The sequence below is a fragment of the Lineus longissimus genome, chromosome 3 (assembly GCF_910592395.1).
Source record: "Lineus longissimus chromosome 3, tnLinLong1.2, whole genome shotgun sequence".
NCBI lineage: Eukaryota > Metazoa > Nemertea > Pilidiophora > Heteronemertea > Lineidae > Lineus > Lineus longissimus.
In genome coordinates this window covers 25,766,065-25,778,397 of record NC_088310.1, presented here as the reverse complement: position 1 = coordinate 25,778,397, position 12,333 = coordinate 25,766,065, and the positions used below count along the sequence as shown (strand labels likewise).

The window sequence follows — 12,333 nt, the reverse complement described above, 5'->3', positions numbered from 1 at the left end:
TTGAGTGGGGACATAAATCCAACAGAATCGTCCACTTGTGATCAAAGCAAGTTGGAAGCAGCGATGCATAAGCTACGGCGATATTTATAATGCTGTTGTTGCTTTCATGTCGTCTTTAATCGGGTTTGAAAAGACGCTTGTATCCTTGGAGATTCGGGATGGCTCGTACATCATGTTCTGACCGTAAAAAGCAGAATATGGATGAAGTTTTGTCCCGACAGTGTGCCAGGTGATGTCGCTGGATCTTTGGTATGTTGCCAAGGTTTCTACGCTGATCCTCACCGGTGCATCGGAGTCTCGAAAAGGGACAGCTCTTGGCGTTAGATTTACATGGCCAGGGGATAATACTCATGCTTGTCACCATGCGCCGACACAGCAAATTCATTTCTCACAAGATCCAGATCACCATGTCATGTTAACTTTGACTTGATAGTGTCAATATTTTCATAAACGCACTAAAAATGTCTACCCTAGGGGAAAGTGTGTCTCATTTTTACCATGGTAAATCCATAATTCCAAATGGTAAACTGACACCAATTCACCATGGTGGATAAGGAGGGTAGGCATGGTAAAACCTACATTCACCATCGATGGTGAGCATGGTAAACTCTGATTTCACCAACGTTGAATTCACCATGGTGAATAGAATTCAACATGGCGTATTCAGAAGTTGCGATGGTGTATCCCAGATCTTTTTCGTAAGAGTAGGGTTCTAACCAAGGGTCCAAAATCTCTCCTGGTTCTTTTGCAGCTCAGCTTCTCTATGGTGATCTAGGCACCAATCCTCCGCCACTTTATCGATTTCCGGACAATAGATTATAGGTGACTTATAACAAATGTAAATCTAATCTTTCTTGCTTATTTGTCTTGCTCAGAGTACCAACGAACCAACAATGTACCGTTGAGAAGACGCGTCCTCGCGAGAGATATCCAAACCAATTTCATCGCCATCAGCATGGTTCCCGTGATCAATAATGCGGCTGCGACAGCTTCGAACCAATATGTTCCTTTCTATACGAGTCACCGCGGTTGGTGTCAATTCTTCTTTTGATATAACATCGCTGCGGTTGCAGGTGTCAATTCTTCTTTCGCTATCAACATCTCTACGATTGGTGTCAATTCTTCTGTTGATATAACATCGCTGCGGTTGATGTCAATTCTTCTTTTGATATAACATCTCTGCGGTTGGTGTCTGTTCTTCTTTTGATATAACATCTCTGCGGTTGGTGTCTGTTCTTCTTTTGATATAACATCTCTGCGGTTGGTGTCTGTTCTTCTTTCGATATAACATCGCTGCGGTTGATGTCAATTCTTCTTTTGATATAACATCGCTGCGGTTGATGCCAATTCTTCTTTTGATATAACATAGCTGCGGTTGATGTCAATTCTTCTTTTGATATAACATAGCTGCGGTTGATGTCAATTCTTCTTTTGATATAACATAGCTGCGGTTGATGTCAATTCTTCTTTTGATATAACATCTTTGCGGTTGATGTCAATTCTTCTTTTGATATAACATCTCTGCGGTTGGTGTCAGTTCTTCTTTTGATGTAACATCTCTGCGGTTGATGTCAATTCTTCTTTTGATATAACATCTCTGCGGTTGGTGTCTGTTCTTCTTTTGATATAACATCTCTGCGGTTGATGACAATTCTTCTTTTGATATAACGTTGCTGCTATTGAGTTTTTGCTATTCTCCAAGACAATTTTCTTCATATCCATCGAATCCAGACCAGGCGCCATCTTGGTTTTCAACATAACCTGGTAGACGAAACTTTGATGCAGATGTACACTCTGATGTACATGGCAGTCATACGGTATATAGTTACATTGTTAACTTACCAACCAGCATGGCGGCCATTTGGTATAAATTCGATGATGAATATAGGGAAGAGTCTTCCATTAAAGTCTTACAAGTAGGTTCCAGGATAAGTTATTTATTCTCGGCTGCCAGACATGCCAGAGGCCATCAAATCGTCAGGAAATGTCAACCGCAATATAGGCATATCAATTACACCCAACTCAGTCATACATCTCAAGGTTTGGATCCACTCCACCGACCCGGACTCTTGGTATTCTTTGGAATCTCCATGAAAGTTTAAAGAGCCGGCAAGAAAAAAAGAAATTCTGTAAAATAGAATTTGCATTAGTTGTTAAAACAGCTGTCGATTTCATTAATATTCGATGCTATTCTGATGGCGTAATATCAGCGGTGCATCGCAGTCCCCAAGCACTCAGCCCCAGGCAAACAAAATAAAACAAATGTTGAGGTTAATGACTTCTCTCTATCATTGCGTTTTTCAATAGTGCGATCCTTGCAGAAAACTATTTTTCTCATAATTATTATTGTCAGCGCATTGTCCAATCAGAATGATAAACGTGCTTCACGGGGACGCTTATTAAAGATAGACCGATCGCACGGTTTTATTTGGTGAGATCCATTTTGACCAATAACAGGACCCGAATACCGCTTCATGGAGGCAGTAATGATATAATGAGATCATAAGAGACTGAATCTACGGGATATTTCCGATCAATCTGGTGTAGGACATAGCAGAAACCTGAAACCACCTGAATAGAAGCCAACCTGATGTTGGCTTGACGATCACGTTTCTCATCTCGTCTCTCTGCGAGGTCGGTCATTGCGCGCGCGGTTGCGCTTTGATATCGGAAGATGCCGAACACCATGCGAGGTGCCTTCGACAAATCAAGTCATTCTCCGTACAGCTGCGCAGGGGGAAGGAAGGGGTTTCCGGTGAAAGCTTTGGCTTACATTTTCTCCATGGATAAACAGGAGATAATGCGGAGACAATCTTCCTTACATTTGCATTTGGATGATATCGATGACTTGAGGAAAATCAACTTTTGAAATCTGCTGGAGTAATAGTTATAACGACTGTTCAGGATAACATGGATACGGTAAGAAGTTCGCGAAGTTCTTTTTGTGCGCAGATGTCATGCCCTCATGTCTAATTTTATTGAAATTTTGGTTTTAGTTCAAATATCATTGTGATAACGCTTGGGTCACATGATCACCATCGGATCCCACATCATCGGCATTAGCTCTCATTGTACTGGTAAAAATGGTTTTAACAGTGTTAGAACAGTGAAAGGGCCTGGCTGAGTAAACCCTTCTTGTCCAGCTCAGATGACCATGACTGTTTTAAAAGCTTCTTTTTTTAAATCCTGAAAAGTTTTTCGAGACCGGGATAGTAATAATCCCGCAGAGCCCTTGCGATAGAAACTGCACAGAGCGTTATCAAACTTCTTTCCCGAAGAATTACATATCTGGACATGGGTTTGCTGACCATTTCGCCATGGCTAAGGTCCATTGCTCGGGGGCTAACTGTGATAGTCCGAGCTTTGAATCATGTCGATTGCTCGTTGAAGAAGTTAAGAGACCGTGGCCCGTTATGGCGTTGAGACTTGCACTAACATGAAAACTGTTACTTATTTGCCTTCAGTGTAGATAGGCATTCTAAACCATCAGACGCGATCCGTCTGTAGCTAACGAAGTCCGGATCAGGATGAGAGCGCTAACGTCAGCGTTATCGCCAAACATGGCTTGTGTAACATTAGCCTTCAAAAGGTATCGTGCCATACCCAAAGAACTTCACCTCCATGTCTGTCTGTAAATTTTACAAGTTTGAAAAGTTTGTGTAACGCATAAACACCATGAACGAATGAAAGCTTCCAAACTGTTGTGTTCGTTAACTATATTGATCAACTGGCAAGTTACCCACTTCAGACAAACCAATAAAGTAACCAGGATACTCTTCGAATCCCATGCATTCATCACAGTATTGGATTTTTGAGGTACTGAGAAGTTGTTCAATGAATGGTGTTTGTGTAGGTCGAGGCTAAATAAATGATAATGGTGGTTTTTATATGGCGCTTCCACTACATGTAAGCAAGATCTGTACCAAAGCGGTTCACGACAACTGTTGCCCCAACTTCCAAAATCGACAGTGAGGTATCAATAGATATGTTTGACGAGTCTGCCGATGCCTCGCGGTGGATATGCTCGATTATACTACGGTTCATTTCTCGCCCGAAAGCAGCATTTCTACTGTACTTTTCAACTCGTGCAAGCCGCCAATAAACCAATTAACAAGTTACAGCCTAGGGTTTGCGATCTAAGCCCGTGACTACTTTGGTCGACTCAAATTCGTCGATCAGAAATGAAATTAACTGTCCCCTAAAGCAGCAGGTAGTAATCGTCACCTGTAGAGCCAATCAAATGCAATTGCAATAGCGAATTCTACCCATCTCTCTTCCCCCAGGCTGCTATATCAAATTTTGGTAATTTGAAATCCAGTTAACCTTTACTTTATCACTTGGCTCAGCTTTTCCATGTGGTTTAGGTTGCAGGTTGTCATTAATAGTGGAGAAGAATTCGATGTACTTGCAATTCGAAATTGGTTTCAGGACAAAATGTTCACATCCGATTATGGTTACTGCCCTTTATGCTTTATCGGGAAGACTACCGCTCCTGCTTGCTTGCATATACTTCAGAAATGATAATGGGTGACAGTAGTGACGGTGTGGCAGTTTTAAATGACCCCTCCCTCCCCCCCACACACACTCGAAAAAGGAATTCCTACCCTATTTTAAACTGTTTGATGAGAGGTTATGGAATGGTTCTAAACTCAATTAGACACAAGAGCCCTTCGATGCCTCAGAGATAAGTACATCGCCGGAATACCCGAGGACTGATCTCCTACTCGTTCGATTCCGATCGGACCTGTTCCTTGTTCGTGTGGGTCCGTGCATGGGACCAAAAACCTCACTCTTGGCCATGTCCGCATAATAGTTGAGGTACATGTACTAAAAGTCAGTCACATAGAACAGAATCAGAATGTTCTCTTCGGTTTCAAGTTGCTCCTTGTCTATGCAATTTGTCTGCATCAGCATCAAAATATTTTTTACCTTTCTCAATATTACTTTCCCCTGAGGTTTAGCATGCACAATTTATCCAAATCGTCTTCGGGGAGTTATGATTAGCTGCAACTCACGCTCACTGATTAGCGCAATGGAAGTGATGCAATACGAAATTAGTAAGCGAAGCAAATAAGGTGTGATATGGGACTAATGAAAGTACCAAATCAGTAAGCTAAGCATTGTTGTGAGAATTGATACAGTAAGCCTTCCAAAACAGTAAAGCTGAGCATACAATCTTGTGACGTCACACGATGGAATTGGCGGCCTCCATGGACCATCTGGGCGGGGATTTTGGCGGGAATGGCCAGCCAACATAAATGGGCCTCGAGACGCCATAAAATGCAAGCTGATATCAGAAGTTCTGTGTCGTTTCAAATGCTTGCTGTGACTATATACGGCAATGAAAAACAGTGCAGTTCTGGATTTCTTACACTTTTAGGCAATGCACGCAGGAAAGTGCAGTAACGCCGGGTTCTATGCCCCCCTCCATCCCCAAGAGGTACCAAAAGGACATTTTTGTCACCCCCCGCCCCACCCCCCTCTCCCCCCATAGCAGACCAGGCACAGACGGAGGATAAAAATGTACACTGCAGCTTTAATATCAAATTAATAACACGACACCTCTGATCCGATGGTCCCAATTCTCACAGCATGCCTACCGAACATGGAATTGAAATTAGTGTCATGTAGACATTTCTAATTTGATCAAACGTACCTCGGCCGCGTATGATTATCTGGAGAATAGTTTGGTAGCTAGGGATGGCCGCGTCAGCAGCTATGCAATGCTTGTTTAAGTCTTATCTTGGTATTTCAATGTGTTTTTCGCTCTTTCTTTTGGTCAGGTTGGATTTACTTTAGGTTGAAGTTGGTGGTTGGTTGCAACAGGTTATGTTCTTTTTGGTCTGGCGGTGAATGTTGAAATTCGTTTATGGTCCGGTGGCCCGCCAGATCAAAATCGAGCAGTGGAGAACACTGAATTTGATTTAAATCAACATTCACAGGAGCTAAATTGTAATTTTAATTGGTAAGGTCGTATTGCTGTCCCTTTAGACAGAAATGGACGTGATCAAGAATGTCGACTGCTTTATTGAAGAATTTCTGGTACGACGGGAATATAACGGCAATACTTTGGCTGCAATCCTGTGTTCAATTTGGCTACAAATCAAAGAAACGTGGTACAAGCGTAACCCGCAGAACCATGGTGGACAACGTGATGATTCTACGCATTGTAAGTTAGTGTCCTTCGGTGGCACGCCGGCCGTGGAATCGGTCCATGTTCTTCGGTAAAAGGGACTTCAGGTTGACACTTCACCCCCCTCATGGTAATAGGCACGGACCAATTCCATTGTTTTCCGAAGCAGAATCAATCGGAAGAACTTACAATAGAGAGGGTGACACGGAAGAGAACTATTCCACCCTAGATTCCCTTCTCTTGGCGGGGATGTTGACGAAAAGAAATCTGTGGAATTCTGATATGATGCTTGTCCATCGTTGTAACTTGCAGAAAGAATGCGCCAGGCAGATCGGTGCGTCTATCTTGGTTTCTAGTGACGTTTGGACGTTATTAAATTTATCTCACCTCCAGGACACACGGCATATCGGCAAGACATCTCAATAAGGATGTCAGCTGACATCGCCTCGTCTCAAACATTCTTCTTTATCGATCGGATGAGTCTGGTTAAGATAGTGACTTATTAAAAGTGCTACTTACTCAATTCAAAGTCTTTTCGTCCTCATGAATTGCTGATATTAGAAATAATCTGTGCTGCTAATTGGACGCAGTATATCGGCCTTTGTTCTTACATTCATATATCTCGAGTTCTTGTCCAAATAAACGAGATATCGGGAAAATGAAGTTAATTTCAACATTCATATATATGATTGTTTAATGTTCGATGTGCTGATGCATGTGTATGTGCTGACAGAGATATTTGAATGGGCCTGTAGTTCGGTGATAGCTTCTTCTTTGCGACCCAACTTGATATAATCCACTCAGACGCATAAATTGGCAGGGAGCCACAACTTCGCCTACATTATATTGATCCAACACTCCCGAGGCATTCTATTCGCCACCCTATTCATACTTCCTTCAGGGGTGGGACGGGGCCAATCCAGTACATCCGGAGTGCATATTGACCCATGCATTTTAGCGGAAGTCATGTCGGATTCGCGTTTGCGAACATACAATATCAAGTACGTGTACGTCGCAGTACTGAATCCTCGCACCTCGGGTAATGGAAATTTGTGATGGCAGTGAAAAATGACAATGACTAATTATTTCCCTTTACTTCAGAATAACCGCTTAAAAAAACTTGAAATAGCCTCTGGCAAACCTAAGTGTTTCCCACTAATCTAAAAAGAGAGCTTCAACAGCTATCTGGACGAGAAAAAGGACGTTTTATGGGTAACTTCTTTGAAGATAACGAGTTCGTTTGCATGATGCCTGGGGTTTATGGGATATCAAAGACGTGGAAAGCAGGCGTTGGTTTAATGATGTCTTATAAGTTACCGATGTCCATGATAGGCAACATGGATAAGTTAATGCACACCGTTTTGACTTTTGACTTTTTAGACATTTTAGATGCTCTGCACATTGGTTTGTATTAATGATAGTTTAGGGAAAAAATTTGTCACAGCAAAGTGTTACTCGAATCGCAGAGATAAATAGGCGCGATATATTTTCAGATTTACAGTATATCAAATTTCAACTTACTATCCAGAGAGATAATCCATCATGCTGTCCTACCTAATTAAAAATGGCGTGTAGCTTTAAGGTCAAATGTCAAATAAAAATGCAATAATCTCCTGGAAATGATGATCCAAAAACCTTGTCAGAGCGAATCGAATTATGCATGATTTTCAGTAATATGATCAACATGCCGCAGATTTAATTAAGTTTGATTTATTTGATAAGCTCACTGTCTAGAAATTAATAACGTAATTATTCTTCCTAATAAATATCTTTTTAATAAGCCTATAGCAGAGTGGTTTGGTTTCAGTTTTGGGCAGCTCAATCTCAAAGTATCGAGTCGAGTGCATGTGAGCTAACTTCAAGCATGTCACACATTATAATATGGGCGATTCGTACTAAAAGGGAGGAAACCGGACAACCCGGAGGAAACCTACCTACCGGTACTCGTGAGAGAGAGAGTCACCCTCTCTATCACACGAGTACGAGACAGCGAAATTGTGTCCGGACTTATTTCCCCCAAGGTTCGCTTCTCAACACATGTCGTTGTATAGCCTCCTCAAAACTCATAATTGCCCCGGCTGCTACTGATTACTGGCTTCTGCGAAGAGGGAAGCATTCACATTATCCCGCTTCCGTGGTGATTGATACTCCTTCGGGATATACTGTGCCTGTTTGCATCCAATTAGGAACCCCAGGAAAGGACACCCACACCAATTACCTGCGGCATAGTCCTCCGAGATGTCCTTTTGACATAACGGATTCATTCAGTGACAGGAGTGGGATAGGATTGGATGGGGGATACAAATCCACGATAAGTTCGATGCTACATGTTTATGACAGTGCTATTATTTTATACAACATTGATTTTAACAATTTACCCTTCTTCTTTACAGATCTAAAGATGGGTACGTTACTGAGTACGTGTTTTAAGCCTCGCTACCATGGATCCCATCTCACGGCGCAACAGGTCCACCGGCAGCAGAGGAAACGATCCAGTGTTTACAGCGCAGACAATCCCGGAGTAGACGGCAGACGATACTCCCAGCCGCCAGCCAATGAGAGGAGGCCGTCGACGCTCTCCCCGCATGAAGCGGAGCGCAGATCATCGAAAAGTGGACCCTCGCCAAGCACGGAAAGAAGAGGTTCAAAATCATTCCAGCTTGGTGGGGAAAGACGGGGTTCTAAGACTAATCAGAATAGCCATGACCCTCGCCAGGACCAAAGGAGAGGGTCTAAGAATTATCAGGGTGCGCGGAGACCGAGTAAGGATAAAGACAACTTGATTACAGGATTTCTTCGAAGGGCGTCTATCACGGATTGAAAATTACGGAACACTCTACATTAGAATTAAGGAAAGAATACAATAATTTCTTTGATACATATAGTTCAGTGCCACTATATCTTTCGGTAATCAAATAAGGATATAATATCACTCTTTCTTTTCGAACCATTGAATCCGACCAAAGTCGAGGTTTCAGTTTTGTTTGTGGAGTACCCGTATTATAGGTTAAGTATAATCAGTGAAAGGAAAAACGAATGGGACGGCCACATTCAGATGTGCGGTGGGAGTGTCGATGATGCAGTGGCGGAAAAGCTGAAACATGGAATCGATTAAAATTTGGACTCGAAGAAAACAGATACCAAAGTTTGACAAAAAATTTTCATCAGCGCCGTATATCAGGTCCCTGGTGACTGTGTCGAATGTGTACGGCTAATGCGTGCGGACAGCGCACTTTTAGCAGAGAGGTTGTCCGTGATCTTTGCGGAGAAGCAGACAGCTGGGTAGTCTTTCGAAGTATCTGGTGAATGCACCGAATGCTCATTGCTACCATATAGCTCTGCGGACAGCGCGCTTTTAGCCCCGCAGTTGTTTTTCGATATCTTTTCAGTGATAGGAGGAGCGGCTACGACCATTCTGAAGTCATGGTGGCTCCTTCCTGCATGACATAAGATGTCCTGTCGATTAAGGGCCATTTCAGGGTGGTGTACGGGTTCCCAACTCACAATAGCTTGTGTTCGGCCTTTGTGTTCGCAGTCTGCTGCGGAGTGTAAGGAATGAGTGTACAAATCAAACATATATTTTTATATCACATAAGTGCCAAGACATCCAGCAAGGATAGCCAGCAATGGGGGCACGTGATAAGTATATCGTGATGTAAACATTAACCCTGAGCGGTTCATCCATATCAAAACCAAAATCTACCGGCAGTCATATCACCCGAAACAACGGATTGTGATTGGTGATAACCACGCTGATACGACCAGAAGTAAAAAAGAATTCAGAATACCGCAATGACGTCTCGAGCAGTTTGACGATGAGGTGCGGGCCTAGCCCTACATTATGATTGGCAGTTGGAACATTGCATCAGCAGCATGTTGGGACAAAATTATACATATTCGCTACTAATTCGAAGTTGTTTTAGTTACAGCCAGTTCAGTTAGGCTAGGATTTTGATGTTGTGTGTCTTAATACACCATTGCCTCACATCCAGGGTAGGCCTATATTTATAATTTGATGTTCAATTCGCGTGATTGACGATGGGATGAAAAACAGCCTGCGTTCATGGACTAAGCTGACATGATTTTCAAAGATAGCTTGCCGGAACAATGCTCTATCGTTGTATCAGTCTTAGTTATGCCCTTCTTCATTATAGGTCCTCTGTAACCCGGTGAAACGTCTGCCCGTGTTCCCCATATTTCAGTGTTTCCCCTATTGTTCTCCTATTCTTTACGGATGACATTATGTACATGTAGGTGTCGATACAAATTCAAGTCGCCATGACTAATCAGCCAGTTACATGTACACAACCATAAATTCAGAAAGACTATCCCTTCCTTTTGAAAACTGTTAATAACTTATCGCTGATGTCGTGGTGAAACTTATTCTGAGCCACCTGGCTTCTCCCGTTTGCCTTCCTATAAATTACTTGAGGTTTGTTGCCGGATGGTCGCGAGACGTGAATCTGAGATTGCAAGGTTAAGACGATCTATCGTGCGTTAGCAGTGACTTAAGGATTGCCGCAGGTCGCTGATAAATCGGCATGATGAATGTATGTGTGGTTGGTCTAAAAGTAAAACCGGTAACAAGCTATAATTTTATCTACGTCGTCGTATCCGAGTTGCTGTTGTGATTTATTTCAATGTCGTCGAGTATTGTCTTAAATTTTAGTCGTAGAAAAGATCGGGTAAAATTCTGTGATGGAAGAACAGGCAAGAATATTGCGCATTAGGCCGTGGCCTATATTACTTTGTACGGAAGGAACCTCATTAGGTTCCCTGACATAACGTATTTATTTCGTGTTAATGGCCCCATCGCTTTTTGTTTCAAAGGAATGCGACTCGCAATGATGTTACGTTTGAAGTATTGATAACAATAGGCTACAATCATTGTACAGTATATGACAATAAACAGAAAACTATTTCAGGTCGACTGTACTGCATTTTACTCATGTATGATGTATCTTCTAAAATAATAATACGACAAAGCTGTAGCCATTGAACACTAGTATTGGCCACGGTATGCTCCGATATGTGCCAAAGGTAAGAGATGAGACAGTCACAACCAGGCCAGATTTGGCTTGACTGTTCTATCATGTTGCCAACACGGTAAGCGAGATAAGGCAACCACAGCCAGACTAGATCGAGCCTGGCTTTTCCTACGAGTTGCCAACACGGTGAGTGTGATTAGACAGTCACAGGCATGACTAGATCGAGCCGGGCTGCTCCACCGATTTGCCGACACTGAGAGGGAGATGCGACTGTCCCAACCAGACCGAATCGGGCCTGGCTGCTCCACCTCCACAGTCAACATGGTAAATAAGACTCTTAAGTCACAACAACACCAAATCGGGCCGAACCGCTCCACCGTGTTGAAAACGAAGTGAGTGACGTAAGGCAGTCATAACCAGACCACATCACGCGTGGCTACCTCACCGTATTGTCAACATGGAGAAAACAATAAGACAGTCTCAACCACATAACCAGACAATCAAAAAGAATCAGGCCTCTCGATCTGCTCCACCGCGTTGCCAACCAGCCAACACGGTGACAGTGATGAGACAGCAACGATTAAACCAAATTTGGCCTCGTTGTTCCATCATCCTTCGAACACAGTGAGAGAAATGAGACTGTCACAAGTACGTATACAGAATTCGACCTGGCTGCTCCGCCGTTATGTCAACTCGGCAAGAGCGATAACGCAGCCACAACCATCCCAGATAAGGCTTGACTATTCCACCGAGTTGTCAACACGGAGAACGAGATGAAACAGTCCCAGTCAGACCCAATCGGGCCTGACTGCTGTACCGTGTTGCCAACCAGCCAACACGGTGAGGGAGATGAGTCGGCCACGACTGAACCAAATCTGGCCTCGTTGCTCTGTCATCTTGCCAACATTGTGAGAGAAATGAGACAGTCACAACGAGACAGGATTAAGCCTAGCTGCGCCACCGTAACACCAGCTCGGTGAGAGAGATTACGCAGCCACCACAAGACCAGATCGGGCTTGACTACTCCACAGAGTTACCTATGTTGAGAGAGATGAGACAGTTACCACTGGACAAGATCGAACCTGGTTGCTCCACAGCGTTGTCGATACGAGAGAGAGACGCGGCAGTTACAACCAGACCTGATCGGTCCTGGCTGCTCCACCGTGTCGCAAACGTTGTGAGCGACATGAGACAGTCATAACCAGACTTAAC

General features: G+C 43.2%; 1 long non-coding RNA gene across 1 annotated transcript; it reads left to right on the top strand.

Annotated features, from left to right (window-relative positions):
* The first annotated feature begins 2,663 nt into the window (after nucleotides 1-2,663).
* On the top strand, nucleotides 2,664-11,057 carry LOC135484389 (uncharacterized). The gene is made up of 2 exons (XR_010446446.1): nucleotides 2,664-2,919; nucleotides 8,527-11,057. It is a non-coding gene; the product is annotated as an uncharacterized LOC135484389 (long non-coding RNA).
* The last annotated feature ends 1,276 nt before the right edge of the window (nucleotides 11,058-12,333 follow it).